The sequence below is a fragment of the Artibeus jamaicensis genome, unplaced genomic scaffold (assembly GCF_021234435.1).
Source record: "Artibeus jamaicensis isolate MK-2021 breed Jamaican fruit bat unplaced genomic scaffold, CSHL_Jam_final contig_432, whole genome shotgun sequence".
NCBI lineage: Eukaryota > Metazoa > Chordata > Mammalia > Chiroptera > Phyllostomidae > Artibeus > Artibeus jamaicensis.
In genome coordinates this window covers 13,255,591-13,283,550 of record NW_026521828.1, presented here as the reverse complement: position 1 = coordinate 13,283,550, position 27,960 = coordinate 13,255,591, and the positions used below count along the sequence as shown (strand labels likewise).

The 27,960-nt window shown below is 43.0% G+C and overlaps 1 long non-coding RNA gene across 1 annotated transcript; it reads left to right on the top strand.

The window, feature by feature from the left end:
- The first annotated feature begins 6,902 nt into the window (after positions 1-6,902).
- LOC128627536 (uncharacterized) lies at positions 6,903-26,773 on the top strand. Its single transcript, XR_008391756.1, has 4 exons — positions 6,903-7,176; positions 17,098-17,215; positions 23,027-23,199; positions 25,089-26,773. It is a non-coding gene; the product is annotated as an uncharacterized LOC128627536 (long non-coding RNA).
- Positions 26,774-27,960: the final 1,187 nt, after the last annotated feature.

Genomic DNA, 27,960 nt, shown 5'->3' with positions numbered 1-27,960 from the left:
CACATGATAATTACATTAGCCAAGATTAAAGATAAGAGGAGAATCTTAAAAGCAGGAAGACCAAATGAGAGAGTTACCTACAAAGGAGTGCCCATAAGACTGTCAGCTGATTTCTCAAAAGAGACCTTGCAGGCAAGAAGAGGCTGGAAAGAAGTATTCCAAGTCATGAAAGACAAGGACCTACATCCAAGATTGCTCTATCCAGCAAAGCTTTCATTTAGAATGGAAGGACAGATAAAGTGCTTCTCAGATAAGGTCAAGTTGAAGGAGTTCATCATCCCCAAGCCCTTATTTTATGAAATGTTAAAGGGACTTATTTAAGAAAAAGAAAGTAAAAAACACGTATACTAAAATGACAGCAAACTCACAATTACTAACAACCACACCTAAAATAAAAACAAACTAAGGAAACAACTAGAACAGGAACAGAACCACAGAAATGGAGATCACATGGAGGGTTAGCAACAGGGGATTGGGAGGAGGAGCGGGGGGAAGGTACAGAGAATAAGTAGCATAGATGGCAGGCAGAAAATAGACAAGGGGAGGGTAAGAATAGTATGGGAAATGTAAAAGCTAAAGAACTTAAGACACATGGACATGAACTAAAGGGGGAATGTGGGAGGGAGAGGGTGTGCAGGGTGGAAGGGAATGAAGGGGGGAAATGGGACAACTGCAATAACATAATCAATAAAATATATTTAAAAATAAACTTTAAAGAAATAAAGAAAAAAATAAAATATACTTTTAAATATAAAAAAATTTTGGTTTTTTTTACCAATTGTTTTGTTTTTTGTTTCTTTGCTTAAACAAGGGTTTGGGGTGATTTGGGTATGTGTATTTCGTTTTCTATGAAAATGGAATCAAACCATGCACAGGGCTCTTTAACATCCTTTTTTCACTTCGTAGGTTTTAGAGATAACAGTAAGTCAGCCCGAGTGGGCCTTCCTCATTTGTTTCGACAGCCGTGTGACATGCAATTGTACTGATGCAGCCGGGGGGTTTCCAGGTTCTTGTTACTTCAAAACCATTGCAATGACTATTCTGGTCTGTCTATCTGTCTATTTGTATTACTACTAATTACTGTTTTCATTTCTGCAAGTTGTCACACAATTCTTCTTTTGCCATAGCATTTCAGAAAAAAATTTCTGAAAAACTGTAATACTTTTTATAACCCAACAATGGGTATGGTCGTGATGGACCGTCATCATAGATGAAGAAATTAAATACCCGTTGAGTATTACCGATATTTTTCACTTTTGCCAATATTGGAGACTCATTGTTCAATTTTCATTTCCCTACTTACACATACACTTGTTTCCCCCTTTCATTTCCTCTTCTGTACACTGTTCACATTCCTTGCCCAGTTTTTCAATAGGCCATCTGTATTTTTTCAGTTTATTTGCTGGAGCATGTTCAAACCAGGGGTAGTAAACCTTTGTTACATGAAGTTTAAATATTTTCTCTCATACTCTCATTTATTTTTTGACCTCCTTCATCACGTCTTTTGTTATGTAGAAGTTTAAGATTTTTATGTAATCAAATCTCTCTGTTTTCCCTTCTGAGCTCTGAATAACCACGGATGTTTGTGTAACCCAGTGGTTTCCCTGCTGCCCTGACTTTCGGGTTTCATGGGGATGGACGGACATCATGGGGGTTGGGGCGTGTGTGTCTGTTGGCTGTTAGGTGTTCACCGCCACCCCTTCCTCTGTTTTTATTGATTGCCCACATGCTCCAGCCAGTGCTGTAGTGGATAAGGGCCTAGGAACTACAGCTGGAATTATGGGGCAAAATCTTTAACTTCTGTGGGCCTTGGTTTCTTAATTTCTTCATCTATGAGATGGAGATTTAGAACAGGCCTGGCCCTGGGCTGGAGGTGAGCCTCCAGAGGCTGACACATGGAAAGCCACGGCTTCATTAGTACTGCCGATGTGCCCATCGCGGCAGGCGATGTGCATCCACGTGCCCTTGCCGTGTCATTAAAACCTGTCTAAGAGGCAAGCAGCCTCACTCCTGGTTTACAAAGAAGGAAGCTGAGGCCCAGCGAGCATAACTAACTTGTCTAAAGGCACATGAATAGTGAGTAGTTGCAGCAAGATTTACACCCTTGTCCCTGTATGACTTGCAGGCTGTGGTTCTCTTACCCACTTTCTACAGTCCATGGATATTTACTGAACACCTACTACGTTCCTGCCCAGGGAACATGACAGCATCAGGCTCCTATTGCTGACAGTCCACTGGACGAGGCAGACGTTAACAACCAGACAATTCCGAATTGGAGCTGAGTGCAGCAGTCGTCAGCTGTGCAATGAGACACAGTAATGATGATTGCTCCTTTAGCCTGGGAGATTAGGAGAGGCCCTTTTGAGCATGTTCTCTTTTACCCGAGATGGAAGATGGCGCTCATCAAGCAGACGGGCTGCAGGAATGGACTAGAAAGATCAGTGCGGCAGGCAGGCAGGAACAGGTCACGGGGCACCAGAGCAGGCCAGGCCTATGTGGGCTGAGAAAAAGAGTTTGAACTTGATTCTAAAGCCAAGGGGAAGCCATGGAGCATTTAAGGGAATGCTGTGATCTGGTCGTACTTCAAAAATATCACACCGTGGTCATGTTCATACCCTATGATGAAATAATTCTACTCCTAGGTAGGGAGCCAACAAAAATGAATACTTATGTGCACCGAAGATAACAATATTGACAACTGCACTCTTTGTAATAGCCCCAAATTATAAACCACTTAAATGACTCTAAGTACTCACTAAATAAAGATATAGTTGGACAATGGAATATTACACAGCAATGAAAATGAACAAATTACCTATAACAATATAGATGGAGCTCACAAACAGAATGATGGGTGAATTTAGGCAGATATAAAATACCACATACTGAATCCGTATACATAAAGTTCAAAACGACCAAAACTAATCTTTGATTAGAAGTCAGGGTGGTAGTTAGTTACCCTGGGAAAGAAATGGTGGTGGCGGTGGCTAGGAGGAGGCATACATGGGTTCTGAAATGCTGGCAATATTCTGTGGTTTTCAAGGGCAATTTTTGTTTCTATTTTTATTTTTTTACTTTATTTTTTTTATCCCATTACCGTTTATCCCCTGTACCCTCTTCTACCTCTACCCACCCTCACCCTGCTTCTGGAGCTGGGCGTCGGTTACCCAGGTGTGTTCACTTTAGGCAAACTGATCAGGCTTAATGCTTACGATCTGTGCGTGACTCTGTCATCTGTTACATTCTGGTCAGTAGGTCAGCACCGCACCGAACTACAAAGCACACAGTGCAGTCTGGGCGAAATGAAGTACAGCTACTGCAGAATCCAGGTGAGTGGCAGTTGGCCCAGGGCGGGTGGTGGCAATGGAAACATGAGGATGGGTGGGAAAGAAGGGTCCATAGAACTGGTGGTGGTGGGAGGAGTGGGGGCCTGTGAGTAGGGGAAGGGGTGGTGGAATCAGAGCTGCCTCTCCAGCTTCCGGCAGGAGCACCTGGGTGGCGGGGGTGTCAGAACTAAGATGGAGAAGGTTGGGAGGCACAGATTTAAAGAGGATGGCAGAATCCAAGGCCTTGTTTCTGGACATGTAAAATTCGAGATGCTTCCAAAGGTAACATTGTGGGAGCAGGTGGCTTCACCTGATAAGAAGATTTCTGGTGCTTAAGAGAGAGGGAAATTAAAAGCCACCATTCTAGCCCTTTTTCCTTTGACAGAGTGCTTACAGTTCCATTACCTCTTTCCATTTAATTTCCCGACAAAGATTGTTATAAGGCAGGCAAGATGGCGGTGATGTGGGGATGCTGTTTCTTTATGTAGAAAGTAGAGATGCATTCGTGTGTATGCTGTTCTGTGGACCTGCTCTATTTCTCTACTGAAAGAGCAGGCCCTTGGATAGGAGCCTGGGCTACCCCACAGGCCCTCAGGAAAGAGCTCCTAGCACTGGCCACGAGGCCTGGCCAGAGGAGTCTGTACCGACCCTGTACCCTCCTCTTGCTCTGTTTCCTGGAGTCTCCATGGTTCAGCCATGCAGCACTCGCTCTCTGTCTACTGAATGCACTATGTGCTTTCCTAGTTCCAGGACTTTGCGTCATCTGTGTCCTCGCCTGGGTACTTGTTCACTCTTTGCTGGGCTTACCACTGCATTCTTCACATCTCAGCTTAATCCATTGTTTTCAGGAAGGTTTCCCCGCTCCCTGCCTGAGCAGGATGTGCTCCTGACCTGTTTACCCAAGGCCACCAGCGCTGCCCGAGGTGACCCTCGCTTCTCTTTATAGTAGGACACATCCAGCATCCATCCTGGCCACCACACTGAGTTCCAGGGCTGTAGGGACTCTGCCTGCCTTCTTGTCCCTGTAACCTGACACTGAACACAGTGCTCAGTACAGGGATCGTTGACTGATTTGTCCCATGACCTCTCAGACTGAGAACTGTGCCCTGTTCCCCGGCAGCAGGTGCCAAACTTGTCTTCACAGCATGTTTTTTCTTTGCCTTCTGGAATAAACCCTCAGGACCTAGCTGATGACCTTGAAGCTGGGAGACCTAGCATCCACTGTGCACTTCAGGACTTGTCCTAGTGTTTACAAAATGCCCTGAAAATGCTCATGACCATGATTGGCCCCATACTTACTATTTTAACACACTACTTGGACACAGTTTATAGGCAGATTGAAGCCAAAACCTACCCTCAACCCCTACAAGGGATTAATTAGTGTCAAACTCACTGGGACCAATAGTCTGAAATAATGTGATCTCATGAAGACATCCAGCAACAGTGTCAGCTGTATGGACGGTGACCCTGGAAGAGGCAATAGTCACAGAGCATCAAAAGCTGTGTCACAAACCCTTATGAACACCTTTTGCTGCATAATTCTACCTCAAGGGATTAATTCTGATAAATGAATGCATGGGAATAAAGATAAATTTATGAGGTACAGCTCATCACAATGAAAAAACAGGAGATTGGTTATCAGTGGAAACCCAGACAGTACCTTGCCACCACTAAAAGTGATGTTGTGTACATATATTACTGACATGCAGTTATGTCCATGACATGTTGTGTGTATGTGTTAGGAGCTGTTCAGTGGCAAGTGAGAGAAATCCATCCAAAAAGGAAAAAGCACAGGGAGGATTTGTTGATCTATGGGATCCAAAGGGGTGTTGGACAACCAAATTTTGGGAAGGAGCCCAGTGTGCCCAGACCTTAAGAATGGCTGGAATCTGGACTAGAATAGCTCCAAAACTCCCTCTCTATCTATGATGCTTGCCTCTCCTCACTTGCCAGATTCGCTTATTCACTGTGGACTGATGGTGGGGCAAAAGGTCTGGGTCACTGGAGGAGAGTCTACCTGAAGCTGTCTCTAGCTTGAAATCCAAAAGTCCCAAGCCAGGAATATATGGGCTACCGTAGGTCAGGTACCCAAATTAGAACCAGTCAACCTTAGCAGGGTATCTAGGCACTGTGATTGGCCCAGTTGGCGTTAAGACCTGCCTCTGGACCAACCAACTAAGACCAATGGAGGGGTCTCCTTGACCTACCATGGGAGCTTCTGAATTTAACAGACGTTATTATTTCCCAGGAAAGAGGGCGGGGCCAATATGCTCAGTTATCTTCTACCTATTATCAAGGGAAATGGGTAACAAAACACTGAGCACAGTGAGGTCCCATTTCTGAGAAAATGTGGGGTAGAGAGGAGGACACGATAGAAGAACGAAGTCTGAAAAGACATTTCAAAATGTTACCATTGATTTTCTTGCATCTGTGCAATTTTCTACAATGAACACCAGTTATTTGTGAGATTAAAAAAATTGAAGAGAGGAAAGCTACATGGCCTCCATGAGTATTTGGAACGTCAACTATTGTTCATGTCTCTTGCCTTCAGCCTGACATGTTAGATTTAAAATACAAATGATTCTGTGAACTGCAGTGCTCCTTGCAAATGTTGCCAGTCCTTCCCCCACCCAGCAAATAAACAGTTACCAGGGGTCCAACAAGTGCCAGGCAGCAAAACGTCTTGGAGATACAGTGATAACTAAGGGTCTGACCCTGCCCTCGCTCAAGGAGCTCACAGTCTGGCAGAAGAAACGGAGGAGTTCATAATCAGTTATGTTATAAAAATCTCAAAAGAGAAGTGTGAGCAGCAGGTTAGGAAGATATAGATAAAAAACAACACATTCTGTTTAGGGGAACCTTAAAGGTGGTCTTGAGCTATTTACTGGGCTTTGAACAGGGCCCTGAGGGTAAAGCATGAAATGAAGGGCTTACCAGGTGAAGGAATCAGCGAATGCAAAGGTTCAGAGTCAGCAGGACTTGAGTTGGCAGGTAGTTGGGTGTGGTGGGTCTGAGGGAGCAGGTGGTGAATTCCATTCCCTAAGCATTTAGTGAGCAGCTGTTGTATGTCAGGCTTTTGGCTAAGGGCTTGCTGATGAGATTGGAAAGGACCTTGAATGCCATTCTATTTCTTTTCCAATATAACAAAATTGAGAGAAAATGTGAACTTATCACTTCTTCCTGAGGAGAAACAAAGGTCTTCTCCATCTCTGTGCTCTCTCGAGTTTCTCTAGCTGCTGCACCAACACATTAGGGGAAGAAGCAAGACTGGGTGTGTGTGTGGAGAAAGCAAGATCCCAACACCATGCTTCCTGGATTGGTGACTCCACCCAAGTGCTAAGGATATTGGGGAAGTTGATATTGGGAGCGCTCTTCCAGGGCTGGTTACAGAAGCTGAGCCATGCTCAGAAGGTCCTACCTTGGCTTTGCAGTGGAGAAACACAGCCACCATTGTGGCACTGCCCTTCCAGCTCTGGGTCTCAGGAGGGGCTCTGGGGAAGGTGGATCATGATCTCTGAAGTGTCTTTCATGTACTAAGCCAAATGACCTTGGCCTGGATGGCTGAGGGTTATGCAAGGTTAGGTAGCCGCTTAGTCAAAAATAGCTCTCATGCTGACTCCAGCCCACAGAACAGCATCCAGGCAAAGTGGGCACAGATGCACCAGAGCTGGGCACTCGTGGGGAAATCCCCTTCTTGGTCCTCACCACTGGAAAATCATTCAAGAATGTACATGGGACTCCAGGGCTGCTGACAGGTGATGCCCCGTGCTGTCTGGCAGCAGAAATGTGGCTATCTCGCTGACGCACAGAAACCAAGGAACCACAGGGAAATCCAGCGCAAACATTAAAAGTGAGTAAGAGGGAGCAGCCGGCAGAAAGAGCACTGAGCCAGGAGTTCAGATCTGCTACTCTCATCGGCACACTAGAGCCAGACATGTTAATGTAATCACTCAGCGAGAACTGAGCAGCCACCGTATGCCAGAGACTGTGCTAGCGCAGGAGACACAAAGGGCAACGACAGTTGCTGTCCCTCGTCTCATGGAATTTCAGCTTGTAGTGAGCTGCCTTGTATCCCAGGCTAAGGGTAAATAACATTTGCTGAGATCTTCCCTTGCTAGGCACTCTACAAGACATTGGTGAACAAACCAGACACTGTCCCTGGCCACGTGTAGCTTGCAGTCTAGAGGAAGAAACAGACAAATAACAGATGGAAAAAAAACCAAAAAATACTCTTTAGAATAAAAATTCCGTTAAAGATTTGCTAAGGGCCCTTCCAGATCTAAGAGTAGGATCTCTCTGTGGAAGAAGGACTGCTACTATCTTGTTCAAGGTTTCTGCCCAGTGAGGGGACATGTCAGTGACCCTCCGCTGTCTCTCTGGTAATGACATCAGAGAAAAGTCACTGGTCTCTGTGTGTAGAATAAGCAACTCTTCTCGCTGTTGAGATGGGTGTGGGTCTGGCACTTTTGGAAGACGATTTGGTGACATTCACCAAAGTTTTGAAAGTATGCCTCTCATTCGACCTACTGTGTCTGCTTCTGGGTTTATCCAAAGGAAATAATTGGATAAGTGCACAAAAATGCACATTCTCATGAAGTTCATTACATATGATAGTTAAACATTTGAAATAACCAAAGTAGCCAATAGTAAGGGTCTGTTCCCCGTAAAGGGCTGTGAAATGGTTAGGTAGCCCTCTTTACCACTGGATTGGAAAGCTGTCCCTGTGTTGAGTTAGAGCATTTGGTTTAGCAAGTTGTATGCAGGGGCACTAAGACCCCTGTGCACTGCTAGTGACGGTGTAAAATGGTGTAGCTACTGGGGAAAACACTTATGGCAGTTCCTTGGAAAATTCAAAATAGAATTACCACATACACTGAAATACACTGAAAAGAATTGTGAACACGTTCTTGAAAAGATATTTGTATACTTGTGTTTACAATATTTTATTGTAAATAAAAAACAATAACTTTACAATATTGCAAATTGCATTATTCAAAATAGAGACAATGTGGAAACAACCCAAGTGTTCATTGACAGATGAATGGATTAACAAAATGTGGTATATACAAACAATGGAATATTATTCAGCCTTAAAACAGAAGAACATTTTGGCATATGCTACAACATAGATGAACCTTGAGGACATAATGCTAACTGAAATAAGTCAGTTATAAAAAGACAAATATAGTGATTCCATTCACATGAGTCATGGAGAGTAGTCAAAATCATAAAGACAGGAAGTAGAATGGTAGCTGCTAAGGCTGGGGGAAAGGCAGAATGAGGAGTTAGTTATTGCTTAACGGATATTGAGTTTTAATTTTGTAAGATAAAAAAGAATTCTGAAGTTAGATAGTAGTGATGATAGCACAACAATATGAATGCTCTTACCACTGCTAAACTGTACTTAAAACTGGTTAAGATGGTAAATTTTATGTTATGTGTATTGTGCCATAATTAAAATTGAGGGATAAAAATGTGTGCAAAAATACCAAAAAAGAATAAAATACTTAAAAATAAATTTAACTACAAGATGCAAGACTTTAGTACTGAAACTACAACATGTTGCTGAAAAGATTTAAAGAATGCCTAACAGACATCTTCATTCATAGCCGAAGACATAAAATTGTTAGGATGAAAATTTTCCCCAAAGCAATCTGTAGATTCAAAGCAGTTTCTTTAAAAAATCCCCAAAATCCCCAAAATTCATCTTTCAGAAGTAGAAAAGCTAATTCTAAAATTCATATGGAATTGCAAGGAACCCCAAATAGCTAAAAACAATCTTGAAAAAGAAAAAAAAAGGGGAAGACTCACACTTCCTGATTTCAAAACTTACTACAAAGCTACAATAGTCCAAAGAGTGCAGTGATGGCCTAAGGACACTCTCACATAAAGGTCAATGGGATAGAACTGAGAAAACAGATAAACCTATACAGCTCTGGTAAATTGTTTTTTTGACAAGGGTGCTAAGACCATTCAGTAGAGGGAAAATAGTCTTATCTGCAAATGATTCTGGGACAGATGGATTTCATTATGCAAAAAGTGAAGTCGGACCATTACCTCATACATATAGAAAAATTAACTCAAAATGTATAAAAGACCTAAATATAGGACCTAGAACTATAAAAACTCTTAGATGAAAACATGGGAGGTAAGTCTTCATGATCTTGAACACAAGCAACAGAAAAAAATAGATAAATTAGGCTTCATCAGAACTAAAGTTTATTCCCCTGGCTGGTGTGGCTTGGTGGACTGAGTCTGATCTGTGAACTACAAGGTCACCAATTTAATTTCCTGTCTGGGCTCCTGCTTGGGGTGCAGGTCAGGTCCCTGGTTGGGGATTGGGGGTATGTGATCGATGATTCTCTCCCTCTCTTTCTCCCTCCCTCCCCCTTTCCCTAAAAGTAAATAAATAAAATTGATAAAAATTAATAAGTAAAAAAAATTTTAATTAAAATTTTTCAAAAGTTGAGATATCATTGACATAAAACATTAATTGAAATATAACATTATATTAGTTTCAAGTATATAATATAATGATTCTATATTTACATAATATTATGAAACAATCACCACAATAAATCTAGTTAATATTCATCAACACACATAGTTACAAATACTTTTTTCTTGTGATGCCAACTTTTCAGGTCCATCCTCTTAGCAATTTTTAAATATTCAATACAGTATTGTTAACTATACTTACTATGGTGTACATTACATCCCTGTGACTTATTTATTTTACTGCTGGAAGTTTGTACCTTTGGGCTCCCTTCACCGATAAAGTTAAAAACTTTATGTATTAAAGGCGTCTACCAAGAAGGTGAAAAGAAACCCACAGAATAGAAGAAAATATTTGCAAGTTATATATCTGATAAGATTTTTTATCCAGAATATGTAAAGAAGCTGTACAACCAAACAACAAAAAGATAAATAACCCTATTTTTTAAATGGGCAAAGGTTTTGAATAGTTATTTCTTCAAAGAATATATACAAATACCAAACAAGCACAGGAAATAGATGCTTAATATTATTTGTCATTAGTCATTAGGGAAATGTAAATCAAAACACAATAAGATATCACTTCATATGCACTTTAATGAAAGTGCATATTTTTAAAAAGCAAAAACAAAAGAGGACAATAACAAGTGTTTGCAAGGAGGTAGAGAACTTAGAACTTTAATGCATCACCAGTGGAAATGTAAACCAGCGCAACTGCAGCAGGCAGTGGTCTGGTGCTTCCTCAACAGGTTAATATAGAATGACCATTTGATCCAGCAAGTCTACTTCTACATATATACCCAAAGGAACTGAAAATAAGTGTTCAGTCAAAAACTTATATGAACATGTTTATAGCAACACTATTCATGATAGCCCAAAGGTCCAGACCACCCAAATGCCCCTCAGCTGATGAATGGCTAAATTATGACTGATCCATACAATGAAATATTATTTAGCAATAAAAAAGAATAAAGTACTAATGTGTGTTATAAATAGATGAACCTTGAAAATACGCTGAGAGAAGCCAGGCATAAAAGGCCACATTTTATATGATTTCACTTATGTGAAATAGTCAGAATAGGCAACTCCATGGAGATGGAAAGTGAACCACTGGTTACCAGGTGTGGGGAAGAGGATAGAAAGTGACTCTTTTATGGGTACAGTCTTCCTTTTGGGGTGATGAAGTTTTGGGGGACTAGATAGTGGTCATGGTTGTAACAACACTGTGAATATACCAAATGCCACTGGATTGTACACTTTAAAATGGTTCAAATAAAGAAAATACTGTGTGCATTTCAGAAAAATAACTGGAAGCACAGATGCTAAATGTGAACACAGATTATTTCTAGGTGACAGTAGGAGTGACTTTTCACTCCATGTTTTTTCTTTTTGTACATCTGATCATTTTACAGTAAGTATGTTTTCCATTAATAATAAGAATGATTAAAAGCCAAAATGAGCTGTTTTCATTTTGGAAAGCAAGTAGCAAAAAAGAAAGGAAGAAAGGAAGGAAGGAAGGAAGGAAGGAAGGAAGGAAGGAAGGAAGGAAGGAAGGAAGGAAGGAAGGAAAAGGGGGGTCCCTTGAATCACCCCTCCCCCTTGTCTCTTCCATTTACCTGGGGCTGCAGGCCTTGCTCCAGTGTCTGAGAGTTGTGTTTCTGACTAGACACCAGTAAGGACCCTTTAAGTCAATAGGGGTGAAGGCATCAGCCAGCAGAACTCTTTACAGGTCTTTTGGAAGGATTCCCAAGACATACTGTATGGAAAGCAAAGTTCAGAACAAAGTGCCACAGTGAGTGTCAACACGCACATGATTACTAAAGATGGATGTACATATGTTTGCAAATGCAAAGATCCTCTCTGCCAGAGTGAATTAAAGAACCTCAAGAACATGTCCCCCAGGGAGGGGAAGTGGGCGGCTGGGGAACAGGAGAAGGAGGGAGGAGGCTGATTATCACTGACTCTTCCCTGTGCACCCACCTCTGTACTTTATTCATTTGGTTCCCCGAGTACCTGCTTTATGTCATAAAAAACAAAGTTTCAAAGCATAAGACAAAACCTTTTAAGGTAAAAATAAAACATTTTGGTTATTTCTACTCTATTTTGTATTTACCAAATTAACAACAGACATCACTTAACATAAATAAGACAGGGACTTCCGCCAAGATGGAGGCATAGGTGGAGACGTCGTGCTTTCTCACACAACCAAGTTTAGAGACAACTAAATATTAGCAATAGAAAACATAGCCAGAACACAGAAAATTGAACTTTTTGGAAGTCTGTTAACAACAAATTCTTCAGCCTGACCGGTAAGGGGCAAAACCAGCAGCTGGTAGAGCAGGGTTGCACAGGAAAACTCGGTCAGACGGACTCAAGCGCGCGGAATCCAGGCGCAGGAGCGAGCAACAGCGGGGGAAACAGCAAGGGAGCAGGGCTGCGGGTTGACTGTGGTCGCGCATTGGTGCGCTGATAGACAAGTGAGGGAGTGGGCGATTGGACCGGGACCCAGCCGGTCTCGCGGCAAGCTGCCGGGAGGGCACCGCCATTTCCCTGCTCTGACCCCGCCTCCACATACAGCGTCATAATCCAGCGACTCTGAGTGGCCTGGCCCAGGTGAACCACCTAAGCCTCTGCTCCTCACCCAGCTGCACGAGAAAGCAGAGGGGGTCGCCATTTCCCCTCTCTGACCACGCCCCCACATACAGCGTCACAACCAGCGACCTGGGAGTCCAAGGCTCTGCTCCTCACACTTAAAGGGCTCAAAGAGACCAAAAATGGCTCAAGAAGATCTCAAAGCCCCAGAGCCTATAAATCTAAGTGATGAAGAAATAGCAAAACTCTCAGACGCACAGTTTAAAACACTGGTGATCAGGATCCTCACAGAACTGGTTGATTATAGCCACAAATTAGACAAACATATGAAGGCGAAACTAATTGAAATGAATGGAATTGCACAAGAAACCAATAGCAATGAAAAGGAAACTGGGACTCAAATCAATGGAGTGGACCAGAAGAAAGCAAATAATGGCCAAAACAGAAAAGAGTCAAGAAGCAAGAATTCAAAGAAATGAGGAGAGTCTTAGGAACTTCCAGGACATCTTTAAACGCTCCAACATCCGAATTATAGGGGTACCAGAAGGGGGAAAGGCACAGCCACCAGTGGAAAACTTATTTGAACAAATAATAAAGGAGAATTTCCCCAATCTGGCAAAGGAAATAGACTTCCAGGAAATCCAGGAAGCTCAGAGAGTCCCAAAGAAGTTGGACCCAAGAAGGAACACACCAAGGCACATCATCATTACATTAGCCAAGATGAAAATGAAGGAGAGAATCCTAGAAGCAGCAAGAGCTAAGGGGACAGTCACCTACAAAGGAGTTCCCATCAGACTGTCAGCAGATTTCTCAAAAGAGACCTTACAGGCAAGAAGGGGCTGGAAAGAAGTATTCCAAGTCATGAAATCCAAAGACCTACAACCAAGATTGCTCTATCCAGCAAAACTTTCATTTAGCATGGAAGGACAGATAAAGTGCTTCTCAGATAAGATCAAATTCAAGGAGTTCATCATTATCAAGCCCTTATTATATGAAATGTTAAAGGGACTTATCTAAGAAAAAGAAGTTAAAGAAACATGAACAGTGAAAGACAACAAACTCACAGTTATTAACAACCACACCTAAAACAAAAGCAAACTAAAAGGACAGGTAGATCAGGAGTGGAAACATAGAAATGAAGATCTCAAGGAGGGTTAGCAACAGGGGAGTGGGAGGAGGAGAAGAGGGGAGAAGGTACAGAAAATAAGTAGCATAGACAGTAGATAGAAAATAGATGGGGGGGCAAGAATAATAGGGGAAATATAGAATCTAAAGAACTTGAGACACATGGTCATAAACTAAAGGGGGTGTAATGGTGGGGACAGGGGGATAGGGTGGAGGGGAATGAAGGGGGAAAATAGAACAACTGTAACAGCATAATCAATAAAAATTTTTTTAAAATAAATAAATAAATAAGACAGGCATTCCTTTTAACTTTCAAGCAACACAACTTTTTAAAGTAAACACAGAACACCCCTCCTAGATTACTCTCAAAGTAAAAATATATTTAGTAATGAAATATACTTTAAAATAAAATTAAAGGAAATGATATCAGAGACCGTATCAGAGAAATGGTCTTTATTTAACTACTTTTTTTTGTTTGTTTTTTTCTACTTTTTTTTCTGATGACATCTATTATTTTATGTTGGAAAAGGTCTGTAAGTAACTGAGTTGTTGAACATAAGGCCACCAGTTTCAGGCAGCTGGTGAAACAGTACTGACCTGACCTTGACCTCCAAGCAGCAGCCCTGGACCCTTCACTCTGGCCCTGCTCTCCACAGCCTCCTTGGCCCAGACTCCCACTGCCCTTGGCTGGTTCACCCAGTCGCCGCCCTCAGGATGTGCTGGAGGAGCTGGGACCCCCAGGATGCAGTGCTTCTGGATTCATCTCTGGGAGGGGCATGGGCTGTCTTCAAGGTGTGTGTGTGTCTGACAAGAACAACGTTATGCTCGTAGTATGTCACAAACAAATACAAACAAAGTTTTCGAGATAATTTTTTATTCATGCTATATGTTAGGGTGAGCAAACATTGGCTGACCATTTTAACCCTGTGGAGGCTGTGGTCAAAAAAATTACAGCATAGGTCACGTGTCTCCAAGACACATTCATTACTCTTATGTGCTGAAATGCAAAAAGAAATAAATAAAATGAAAAACACTGCAAATGTGCAGCTAGTCATGACCTTGAACCAATGAACCTGATATATGTAATGATATTTAAAGGGAGCATACGGATGTTGGGGGAGACAGATGAAGAAGTGAGCCAGCTCGGAGGCCATCTGCCCTGGCCATACACAGCCCTTGTGTGGCCACCACAGGGGCAACCTTAATGTCTGATCACCACTGCCACCCTGCAGAGGAAAGAGGGAAACAAAGACCACTCCAGCCCCCCCCCGTCCTCAGATACGTCACTGGAAAGCCTCCCTGTGTTGCCCCCATGATCTGAGACCAGGCATTGATCGGACGTGTTCTCCCGGGGCTTGTCTTCTGAGACTCTCCCCATCTTGCCTTCTCTGTCCTGCTGGTCCCCGCACATTTCTGAGGTGACTGAAGGTCAGACTGAAGGGAGCCCAACTGAGGTCTTCTGCCGGCTGCTCTGGCAAGGTCCATACTGCCCCCAGGGTAACCCGCTGATTGCCTAAAACCCCTTCATTTCAGAACCATGCTTTTGCATTGTCAATTCTAAATTCCAATGTAAAAACAAACAAAAAGATTTCCCCTTGAATTATAAAAATGTATAATGTGCAAAGCAGAAAAAAGTAGAACATCTCCCGCCCCCAAAGTCACATACCCAGTATCTTAAGAGAACCATCGTAGTATTATGAAATATTTCCTTGAGGCCTTTAAAAATAAACCGCTGAATCATTTTTATTACTGTTGTTGTTATGTTTATTACTATTGTTGTTTTACAGAATTGTGATCCTTCCATACATCAAATGTGATCCCTTTTAACAGAAGCATTTGTTTCTGTTGCTGCAAATCCTGGCTCTGTGATGCTATGTACTCTTGGGCATGTTACTTAACCTCCCTGCAGCCTCGTTTGCTTACCTGCAAAAATGGAGATAATCCCAGTATTTACCTTACAGGACTCCTGCAAGGATTCAGTGAGATGATGCCAATGGCCCAGTGCCATAAATGTTAGCAACTCGTCTATTGCTAGCATCAACATGGTTGATTTTGTTCTTCAGCAAGTGTGAGTAATGCTGCAATGTGAATGCTGCAATGTGAGATTTTGTTCTTCAGCGAGTGTAACGCTGCAACCCTCTGTGTCCAGAGCCTTTGTCTCTATTGAAGTTTAATTCCTTAGGAGAGATTTCTGGAAATAGAATTACTAGACCAAAGGGTCTAGACCTTTTTTAAGTTCTCGATACAGATTGCTATTGACACTCCTGCCAGAGGGGCAGAATCCTGGATTGATTTGCTATCTGTTGATTTTCAGCTTTATTGAGATGTAATTGACATATAATATTGGGTAAGTTTAAGATGTATGATGGAGAAGTTGAATACATTGTGTATATTGTGAAATGTTGACCACGTTAAGATTAGTTAACGCCTCCTTTGCCTCACGTAATGACCATTTCGCTGTCACTTGGGAGAATCCCAGTTTTAGGTATAAATGTGTACTATGCAGAAAGGATGTTGAGCCCTCTCCACGCCCCTACGTGCAAGTTTAGTGAGTGTGAGTTGAGAAGCAGACTCTCTGAGCAAGTCCTCCTGGGAGTCTGATAAGACGCCTGGCATAATCCAGGGACCTATCAGAATCACCCTGAGACCTCAGTTGCACTCTCTGTAAAACCCGGGCAAGGATCTTGCCCAAGGTGTGGTGAGGGGTAATGAATGGCTAATGGCTGGAATTGACTTTTGTCCTCCTGGTGATAAACGACCTTTGAAATGCTTGGCCACTTTAGAGTTTCTCAAGAAAAGTGATAACACTAGTCCAGAGTTCGTGCCAGCTGGCCAGCATCCCCCTCTCCAGCACCCACGAGGCTGAGGGCAGAGCAGGGATGGCCCCAGCCCCATGTGTGCTGAGTGGGTTCATTGGGGCTGGGGCCATAGGGGTAGGAGACATTTTCCCTCGGATCCTTTCACACATCACACCACGGGAAATATCCCCAAACTTTATCTACCATCCCCTCATCCCCTCACCGATCCAGCTGAAGGAGGAGGTTTCGACACACAGTAGACACAGGATTTAGCATGGGGTGAGGCTCAGCCTTGATATGAGGAACGGATCAAACTGTAATTGTCTCTCCCTCCAGCACCCAGCCCCCAGAGGATTTTTATCACCTAGAAAGTGTGTAAAGGAAACACAGTGACCTACACACCCAAACGATATCTGCTCAGATCACTCTGTGCTCCAAAAGCTTCAAAAGCTTCCCACGCTTCAGACTAAAGCCCCATCTCTCAAGTGCGGCATGCTAGACTTCAGTTATCCTGCCCAGACCCTTCACCCTTCTCTCCCTTCACTTACCACCCACTCTGAACTAAGCAAACTTATTCTTGCTATTCTGTTAACTTGGTAAAATCCTTCCCAACACTTAAGGCCCAGCTCTGATGCTCCATCCCCAGCAGTGTCTCTGCGCCCAGCCCTGGGTGGAAATGACTCTCTTTCCTTTGCAGTCCCGTAGACCCTTCTTGTCTGTGTCCTCACATGGCTCTGGTCACTTTCCATTTCATCTTCTAGGCTTTGTTGATCTCATCTCCTCCAATGATCTCAGAACTCCTGAAGGATACTTCCCAAATCTGGCTTATCTCCGTGCCCCAGAGTCCAGAGCAGGACTTCAGGTTGCTGACAGCAATGAGTAAGTACGGCTGAAATGAATTAATCCCTGCCTGCCATGCTGAAGAGATACTGGTAGGAAAAGTAAATTAAAATAGAGATAGTTTTACTTCTTTCTTTCCAGTCAGGTGCCTTTAGTTTTATTTTCTTGCCTAATTGCCCTGGCAAGACTTCAGGTACAATGTTGAGGAGAAATGGTGAGAGAAAGCAGACTTGCACTGTCCATCCATTCATTATTAAGTGTGATTTAACTGTGGGTTTTTGATGGATGCCCATTATAGACTTAAGGATTTTCCTTTCCATTCCTAATTTGCCAAATGTGTTTATCATGAAAGGGTTTTGAATTTTGTCAAATGCTTGTTGATGATCATGTGGTTTTTGTCCATTAGTCTATTGATAAAGGGTATGCGCGTTACTTGATCTTCAGATGTTAGTCCAACTTTGCCTTCCTGGGGCTAAATCCCCCTTGATCATGGTGACTAATTCTTCTTTATGCATCGCTGGATTATGTTTGTTAGTATTTTGTTGAAATTTTTTGCACAAGACAAGGCTCAAATTACCTGAAATAGCTGAGCTCAAAGCAAATATAGCAGGAAAAAAAATCTTGTGACAAAGAGTTGGAGTTAGAACCTGGATTTCTAATCCTCATTTCCCTTCCAGGAAGCTAGTGTGAGCAACAGTGCTCCCACACTTTTAGAGCCTGTAGGCTGTAAGCCAGGCACAGTGCCCAATGCCGGGGATAAAAAGGACTTAGTCACCACTCTCAGGGGTAGAAAATGACAATACAACCTGAAAGAACAACAGTACGGTGGCCCATAAGGCTGAGGAGGGGGCACATCTTGGTTGGAGGCAGTTGGAGAGGGTTTCCTGGGAAAGCAGATTCCGGTTGGGCCTTGAAGGAAGAGCATTGGATATGAGGATCCAGTGAGATAGTAGCTATGTGAGGTCATTTGTAAAATGTACCAGTGTCACTGAGACTGATCTTTATTACTAAGTTATTATGATACTAAAAAACCCCACTTAGATTGCTGACTACTGGCCTGCCAGCAGCACTGGCAAATTCCTACACAAGTTTTAAGACAAGTTTGCTGGATTGGAGTCAGACACAGAGCAGTGAGGCAGGGTTGTGGAGTAATTCAGAGCTCGGGCTTTGCGATCAGACTCCACTCGTTCCAAGTCCTGACTGTTAATTGCTCTCCAGGTGCCCATCTGTGGAATGGGGGTGATAACATAAGAAAGTTAAATGATGTGCATGCATTGGGGTTGGTGGCTTATGGTGTCATGTGAATGACAGCTACTGCAGTTCAGGGGGAAAGAACTCAGAGCTCACAGCTGAACTCTGGCTGTTGTGAATTCATGTTTGCCTCTTGAAAAGGTGTCTTTCTTTTTTCTTTCTTTCTTTTTTTGATTTGCCACCCAGTAACCAAACATGTAACATTGGGGAAATGCTTTTCCTTGGCTCTTACCTTCCTTTTCAGTAAAATCTCTTTAGATTATGATGACAAAGGAAAGATCTATCAAGGGAAAGATCTTTGAAAATAGTGAAGTACAAACCTAAGTCACAGAGATGTTCGCCTCAGCATTGTTTACCACGAGGAAGTGAAGAACGAGAGATGACATAGATGTCCAAACAGAGATGACTGTTGAAACATGTTAGGAGACTTCCTTCAATAGGGTTGTACACAATGACGAATAGAGGTCCCGTGAAACCAAATTATTTTTCTCTTATTGAATGGTGAAACTCTCAGCACCCAAAATAATACCTGTCACATAGGAGACGTTTGGCTTTATTGAAAGAATGAGTGAATTAATGAATGCCATAAGTTAATCTCCAAGGGACGTCCTGGAGGAATACCGTTGACTGCCATCTTGCCGCATAACACAGACCAGTGGACCAGAAGGCCTAGTGGTGGTTTTGAGTGGCTGCAATGGGGGGGGGGGGCAGGAAAGTTGGGTTGAGGAGAGAACAGAGCTATCAATTGGGATGTTTGAAGGTACTTACTGGATGATGAGCAACATAAATCTCTCTTCCATGGCTCACAAAGTCTTCAGTAAAATACACAGTGCCTGGCATTTCTTTGGGGATTGGATGTTTTTTGAAGGGTGAAATGAAATACAGAGACTGACTTCAATCAGAGAATACCCATGGGTATCCGGTCACATCTGAGTATCATAGTGTAGAAGAAAATTTAATGACGTGGAAAGATGTCCACAATATATTGTTAAGGAAAATAATTGGGTGCAGGAGGGAATGTGCAATTGCAACCCAACTTTGGTTAAAATAGAAAAACATCTGTTTGTGTTGAAATGATGAGATTAAGGAATATTTTTGCCTTTATGATTATTTATGCTTTGCATTTTCTTTAATGAACATGTACTGCCTTTGAAATTGAAAATAATGTGAAATATTCAATGAGCTCAAGCTGTCCTTACTGTTTTTGGCTGGTTGGTAAAGAAATTGAGCTACAGCTGAAGTGACATTGTCAAGGTCAAGCCAAGGCTGAGTGGCTCATTGATTCATGGCCAGTTCAGTGATCTTTCCATTTGACTAGAAGGAAACCCCTCCTCATGGGTTTTTTGAGTGCTCAGACACACAGTGTCTGAAATATCTGAAAAAACGGGACCATTTCCTCTCCCATTCACTCTCTTTTGCTGGATTCCAGGAAACAGCCTTGTCCAGGAGAGTACCAACAGTTTTAAGTGCATTCCTTCTCTCATTTCAAAGGATGCTTGCCAGGTTTGCTTTCGCACCTCAGGTTAGTAACATGACCCTCAAGCTCCTCTGGGCAGGGAATCATGTCAGCAGGACAGGCTGTGAGGCCTCCTGCAGACTGAGCCAGTTATAATCTGTGACTCATATCTGCAGATAAAAATTCTTCTGCAAAGGTGTCTGTTGAGTAAGACGGACACACAGAGAGATAGGGACAGAGACAGAGGAACAGACAGGAAACATACCTAGAGCATGAATTCAGGGCCCTGGGACTGAAAGTAAACTCACCTGTGCCATCACTGGGTGATTGGGGAAATAGAGGCTCAGGTGGCACAGTCCAATAGCACAGCCAGGGCAGGAACCCAGGTGGCTTTTGCTTCCTGAACATCTCTCCATATCATGCTTTCTTGTCCTTCCTCTCATAGCAGTCCCAGGGATACCGCATCACCTCCTAGCTGATCTTCCTTTGGGCCCAGCGCTAGGTCACAAAGGGCCCTGCAAACCACATTGAGGAACTGGGACTGCAATCTGGAGCAATGAGACACTGTGAAAAAATTTTTAGGCCAGAGAGTAAGGGGCCAGACAGAGATTTCAGGTGGCCACAGAAAGCCTCCGCGATGTATGGAATGGACCCAAGGAAGTAGAGTGGACTCAGGGAAACCACTGAGGAAGCTGCTGTAATTAATTGTCCGGGTGGGAAGCAATGGCAGCCTGGGCCAGCGCTATGGCAATGGAGACGGAGAGAAGTGGGTGGTTTCCCTGACTCCTTCAGGCCCTCCTCCATCACCTCCTTTGGCACTTGTAGTCAGTGTCACCCAATTTAATACCTAGCAATGGGCTCACATTTGTTAGGATCCTTTGAGGTATGATCGCACAGAAGCCCAGTGCAAAGTAGCTCCAGCTGAGCACTGCTGTGCAGTGCCTGCCGCATGGGGGGGAGTTCGATAAATGGTGAACGAAGGAAGGAATGATTGGCTCCACACTCCAAGATCTTTGTTTTTGCTACAACACATTAGGCAATACTGACCTTAAGCCTAAATTTCATAACCCTAATTTCTCTAAAGGCCAGCTCGCCTGGGCTTGCACCCAGCTCAGGAAGCCCCTCTGCAGCACGCCTGACAGATCAATATCATTCAGCCTGTCTTTGGAATTCTTCCAGGACAGGAGACTCACTACTTCATAAAGCAACTATATTTAAAATTAACAATAGATATGTGTTTTAAAAATAATCTTTATTGAGGTATAATTTACATATGATCAAATGCACCAATTTAAGTAGAGAATTCAGTGAGTTTGACAAATGTATGTAAGCACCTCCACAATATAGTTTAGAATAATTCCATTACTTCAAAATGTTTTCTTTTTCTCAGTCAATCTGCTCTTCCCACCTCTGGTGGCCTCTACCTCCTGTCACTGTCATCTCGCCTTTTCTAGAATTCCATTTGAACAGAATTATACACTACTCAGTCTTTTGAGTCTGGCATGTGTCAGCACAATGCACTGTTACCGCAAGTGTGAGGAGTTTGTTCCCTCTTGTTTGCTGAATAGCAGTCCCCTGAATGGCTATGACAACGATCCGTGTGCTTGTTCGGTTGCTCCTGATATAGTCAGGAGCTGTGCTTGGGTACTTGGGTGACAAGACACAGTTCCTGCTCACCTGCCTCCCTGGTTTTACAAGTAGACAGGAAAGATAGTTTCAGAGACTAAATTTATTTTATTTTATTATTTTATTGTTTTATTGTTGTTCAAGTACATCAGAGACTAATTTCAGAGAGTCAGTGAGAGACTCTCTGAGCAGGTGAGTTTGGGCTAAGGCGTGAAGAGCGATTGCAGAGCACAAGTGGGTCTGAGGGAACAGCATTCTGGGGGGAGGGGACAGGAAGGGCAAAGGCCCTGAGACCGGAGAAGACTTATTACAAGGAACACAATACAATTCCTGAGTAGAGTTATGTTCAAAAACAGTGAAGGGTCCTCACAGTAATTATTTTATTAGAGAGTTTTAAAACACTGTCACATCCTTTATCTTAAATAAACCTCAATATAACTCAAACAGGTTTGGAGAGGTAGAGCAGAGAAGTATTATTGATTTTGCTCTATGAAACAAAAACAAAATCTTATGAATTGCTTCTGCATATTTTTCTAAAATAGTCCCATTCTGCTTCTATGTGTAAGTTTAATTTGACGTATCTCATTATCTTTCATTCCTTTTGATGATGAAAATTTTGAGGGAACTTGGGTCATCTGCATGTGTCTGTCTCTACTATGATACTTAATCCTGTGGTTTGGGCCTCATGTGTACTGCTTTTACGTCTATATTCATAAGAGAAATGGTTTGTAGCTTTGTTTTCTCATGATGTCTTTGTCTGGTTTTGGTGTAAGAGTAATGCTGCCCTTATGCAATGAGTTGAGACATGTTCCTTTCCCTTCCAGTTTTTGGAAGAGCTTGTGAAGAACTGGTATTGAGTCCTGACCGGTGTGGCTCAGTGGGTTGGGTGTTGTCCTGTGAAGCGAAAGGTCACCAGTTTGATTCCCCGTCAGGACACATGCCAGGGTTGCAGGTTTTGTTAAGTTTCTTCCTCACGCTGACGTTTCTCTCCCTCTCTTTCTCACTCTCTTTCCCTCTCTCTAAGAATAAATTTTAAATGTCTTTAAAAGATTTTAAAAATCGCTATTGCTTCTTTTTAAAATGTTTGGTTGAATTCATCTGGGTCTGGGCTATTCTTTGTGGGTAGTTTTTTTAATTACTAATTCAATGTTTTACTTGTTTCAGGTTTATTTAGAAGTTCTATTTCTTACTGAATTAATAGTTTATGTCTTTCCAGGAATTTGACCACTTCATCTGATTTAGCTCATCTATTGGCATGTATTGTTTATAGTCTTCCCTTATAATTCTTTTTATTTCTGTTAAGATTGATAGTAATCTCTCCCTTTTCATTTATTATTTTAGTAATTTGAATCTCCTCTCTTTTTTTCTTAGCTAAAGGTGTGTCTACTTTGTTGATCTTTTCAAAGAACCAACTCCTGGGATTTTCTCTAATGTTCTTTTTATTTCATTAATTTTGGCTTTAATTTTTAATATTCCCTTCTGCACGCTTTGGGCTTAGTTTGTCCTTCCCTTTCCAGGTTAGATCACTGGTCTGAGAGCTTCTTTCTCAGTGCAGACATTTCAGCCCCATCAGTTGCCTCTACCACGCGTGCTGCTGTTCGGGTGCTGTTGCGGGGACTGCGCCCATCGCAGCCTCCCCACCCAACCCTGAAGGGGCTGCAGTCAAATCACCAGGTCTTCACACTGCCAGGTAGGTGCCCTTAGCTAAGAACCCACCCCTCTCGGGTCTTAGTGGTTTCTTACCTATAAAATGAAGGGACTGGACCACAGCATCTGCGGGGGACGTCTGGCCTAACTGGTCTGGTGGGCAGGCTCGCATCCGACAGTCCTCGGATTCCCTGTGGAGTGGACATCTGTCATTTCTGCCTACTCAACACCTCTCCCTCTGGTAAAGACACCTGATTTCCCTTGCGGGAGGGACCTGTCCCCCATATTATAGCTACTCTTCTTTTGTGCGTGTGTCACAGACCCTTGGCCAGTCCGTAGAAGCCCGTGGACCCTCTACTTAGATAGATGCTTTTTAAATGCATAGTGTCAACAACATATGATTGAAGTCAGTTATATTGAAATACTTATCAATTGATCAGAAAAATTCATGCTATAGTAATATATTTCTTTATTAACATTAAATAACAAGATCTCGTTGGTCTAATAACTACCATAATTTCAAAACGGCGATGAACACACACAGTATTTTGAGGTATCTAGGACAACTGTGATGTGGTATGAAATAGCCATGATTTCTATTGGTGATAAAGCTTTGGGCACTTTTAATAATTTACCGTGACTTATTTGCTACATTTATAATAGAAGGAAATGCTAGATTTTAATTAGAAGTTAGTGAAAAGAGATATATGCATTTTCCCATTCAAATGAATAGTTCCTTGTTAAGAAACCTGGGTTTTGGGGTTTTGTGTGAAACTGCTTGATTCCTGGGTTCAGAAGTAGCCATGTAACCCAGTGCTGGCCAATCAAAACAGGGACTGGCTTACTGGCGGGCGTTTGAGCCAAGCGGATACAATCAGAATGAATCCTGGCCTTTTGCTGGACAACTGGGTCAGTGCTTCCTGCAGGACTTGCTAAGGAGACGGGGTTGCCCTGGAGCAACCTTCCTCGCGGTCATCCACCCTCGGAATGAAGCGGACGCAGAGGAAAGCAGAGCTAGGAGATGGGCATTCACATCTTCTTGGCCACATTTCTCCTTTTAAGGTGTTAATTATGGAAACCATTGCATTATCTGTTACAGCCAGCTTAGGTAGGGTGTTCTGTTCATTGCAATGAAAGCAGTTACAACTAACATGGTCCTGCAAAGCTTAGCAGAATGCCTGGCCCAAAGTAATTTGTGGAGGCAAGAATGATGAATGAATTTCAAACAATGTGGCCACATGATTAATATTATTTACCAAACTCTTATATGCAGATCTGGCTTGATTCTGTATCAGAAGACGAAGGATGTACTCAGAGTAAGCATGAGGAGGGCTTTTGTTGGTCGGATGGACAAAGGAACCTGTCCCTTGTCATTCTTTTCTAGCCCCAGCACTGCCTATTCTGCAGTGACATCACCAGGACCCCAGAAGCACCCAGAGGACACAGTCTAGAGTCAGGACAACAGAGCTGGTCAGGGCGGGGCGCGTGCCCTGGGGCACCGCACCCCAGTTTGAAGGAGGGAGGTCTCCGAGTACTGATACAAAAAGACCTCCAAGACTCACTCAGAAGAAAATCACGAAACAATAATTGCAATAAGATTTCATTTTCATTAAAAATACACTCTCCCAAGCAAAACTTTGAGCTTCTCTGTAAACAAAATAAGTGTGTAAGTCAAAGAAAGGTCTGGAAAGCCTCCTGTTCATGAACAGCAGCAGTGGGCACCTCTGAGGAGGGAGTGGATTGGGTGGGCGTGGTCACAGAAACTTACCCTTTCTCTGTATTATTTGCATTTTCTAATACAAGGGTAAAATAAGTATGGGTCACTTGTATGATATAAAATAATGTATAATGAAAAAAATAATATAGCAACTCTGATCAAAGGTGGACTATTTCCTTTTAAGCTGGTTTTTTTTGGTGTTTTTTTTTTAACAGGCACCTGAGGTACCTGTTAGTATTCTCAGGAAAGCTGAAGAGAGCAGGGTTGGGTCCATGATGCTCTGCTGAGCCCATGCTGTTGTACCCATGATGCTCTGCTGCTGTGCCCATAATGCTCTGCTGTGCCCTCTGTACCTTGCCTTGCCTCTTCCCCTGGTCTCTGCAGTTCTGGCTGTTCCAGGAGGCAAGGCGATTCCACCCCATATAAAGCGGTCCTGGGGTGGCCTACTGACCTGGATTCTCCTCTCAGTATCTTGACTCCAGCCGCCTCCTCTGCCAGACTCCACATGGCCCAGATGATTTCTCCTGCACACGGGAGAAGGAATCAGAGCATCTCACAGTCAGGGTGGAGGCCCCAGGGAAGACACCCATCCGAGGCATGTTTGCGAAGACTGATCCGGTTTCAGCCCATCGTTGTGCAGATGGGGAATCTGAGTCTCAGAGTGGAGATTTATCCAAATGTGAGTTCAGTGCCAGAGTAGGACTCCAGCCTGGCTTCCAATGCAGGGCTTATTTTAGGGAAGGTTCCCAAAATGCCCACATACCATCAGAGCTACTCCTTCATGTTGAGATCTTGAATCTTCAAAATATCCTTCAGAGGAGCTGGTTTTTAGTATAGAAATCAAAGAGCAAGTTACATTTTACTTTATTTACTGCAAAAACAAAATTGTAACAAGTGAAAATACTAAGAGAAGTTATTTCTACCGCCCCAGTCACATTTCATTTGCTCACATCATGGCACTCTAACGCGCACACTTCGCATGTGCGATTATACACAGAGCTGTAGTCGTGCACAAACACTGTATAATCTTGCTTCGCTTAACGTTGAGCATGTTTTCCTGGACATTTGCCATGTAGCTTTCTACCTTCCACAGAGTATTTCATCACACACACCTATATCTTCACTGTTCTTATAAACTACTTCGAATGCACAGAAAAGCAAAAGGAACAATACACTACACAGATTTAGCAAATATGACTATTTACAGATATTTTGGGGAGTTTTTAAACAATGAAACATTGCCGGCACTATTGGAGTGCTCTTCTGTACAATGCACTGTAATTCTCCCAGGACAAACTACATCACTTGCCAGGCCCAGTGGAAAATGAAAATGCAGGGAAGTGTTCAGAAATCATTATGAATTTCAAGACGATGACGGCAGAGCACTTAGCCCAGCACAGGCCCTTCTGAGTGCAGGGCCCATGTGGCTGCACAGGTGTCCCCCCCGCCCCCCGTCCCAAAGGCAGCCCCGGCTCCCCTTGTGCTCTGACTTACCTAGTACTGAGCTGTGTCTCCGTGGCCCCAGCTCTATGCTTTTCCTTGTATGCACATATTGACCAACATTATGGAGTGTTATTTTTTATTTCTAAAAGATTTTATGTATTTATTCTTAGAGAGAGGGGAAGGGAGGGAGAAAGAGGGGGAGAAAAACATCAATTGGTTGCCTCTTGTACATACTCCGATTCGGGACTGGGCCTGCAGTTCAGGTGGGTCAGGGCATTATGGAGTGTTATTTTCTGCATTTAAAAATATTGCCTAAGTGACGTTAATACCGTATGTGTCCTAAGGCTGCTTGCTTATTTCACTTATTCTTTTGTAATTCTCTGTGCAGATGCGTAGATTTTATTGATTTCCACTACTGTCTAGTACTCCAGTGTGTGCCTTCACCACAGTTCGTGTTCTCCAGTACCTTCTACCTTTTTAAAAAACACACAATTAAAAATACTGCAGAGAACACAGTTCTGTGTGTATGTGTGAGCTTTTGTCCGCTGTTTGTAACCAGGTGTTGAACCGAGTTGGTTATTTCCAATTTTTTGGCTTGGCGTCAGGTGCTCTCCTTGTGTGCCTCCCCTTGGGTGACCCAAGTCACCTGAAAATCCCCTTCAGGGGCTTCCCCACAAGTTGCCTCTCCCTCTAAGACCCACCATCCACTGAAGACAGAAATGGGGTGTCCTGACTGTTCCCTTTAATCCCTGTGCCTCACCTCACCTATGACTCAAGCCTGTTGGCTCCCACTCTAAAGACGGCTCTAACCCACCCATTCCTCTACATCTCTCCTCCATTCTTGGTCTTGGCTCAGGGTTCCACCTCTCCCCTGGGCTCTTCTCTTAGCTCCTAACTGGTCCCTCATCCTCTCCATCCCCCCAACTTCCTCCATTGAACTTATTTCACCTTTGCCAATCGCACGTTGACTCATCTCTCCTCTGCACGCTGTGGCCACCAGAGCAAAGGTTGCGTCACTTTTGCACCAGTAGCAGGGCCTGGCATGTAGCAGATTCTAAAAGTATTTACTGAATCAAAGTGTATTGAAATGTAAATATATATCAAAGTATATGGCATGCTATATAGTCTTCCCATCTTTTAAATTAGACTGGTAGGGTAAATTCCCCAAAGGAGCATTATTGATGACTTAGGAGAATGAATGAAAAGTTCAAAGCCCTTCGTAAGTGGGTTTGATCCATACAAAACTCTAGGTCAGGTAGTACAGAGAGGATGATTCTCACCAAGGACCGCTTTTCACAAGGCCCCAAAGCCAATAAGGGAGAGAGTGTAAAGAACAACAGGTACTCTGGTATTCTTGCCATCTGCTTGCCTTATTTGATAGGGACACTAAATTTAGATGTTGCCCTTTAATGCCAGTTTACCGTATCTTTAAGTGTAGCTGTGCTGGTGTACACACACACAACACACACATATAAATAAAATAACCTGATAGAATTTATACCTCCATTGAAAAAACACACACACAACCCACATATCTGGGCCTTTCTCCCCGCCCCGCTGCCCCACCATGTACTGAATGGGCTTAAGGAGGGCTCTGTCTGGGGTATTTTTGCACTGTGGGCAGGTACATGAAGGGGGAAAACC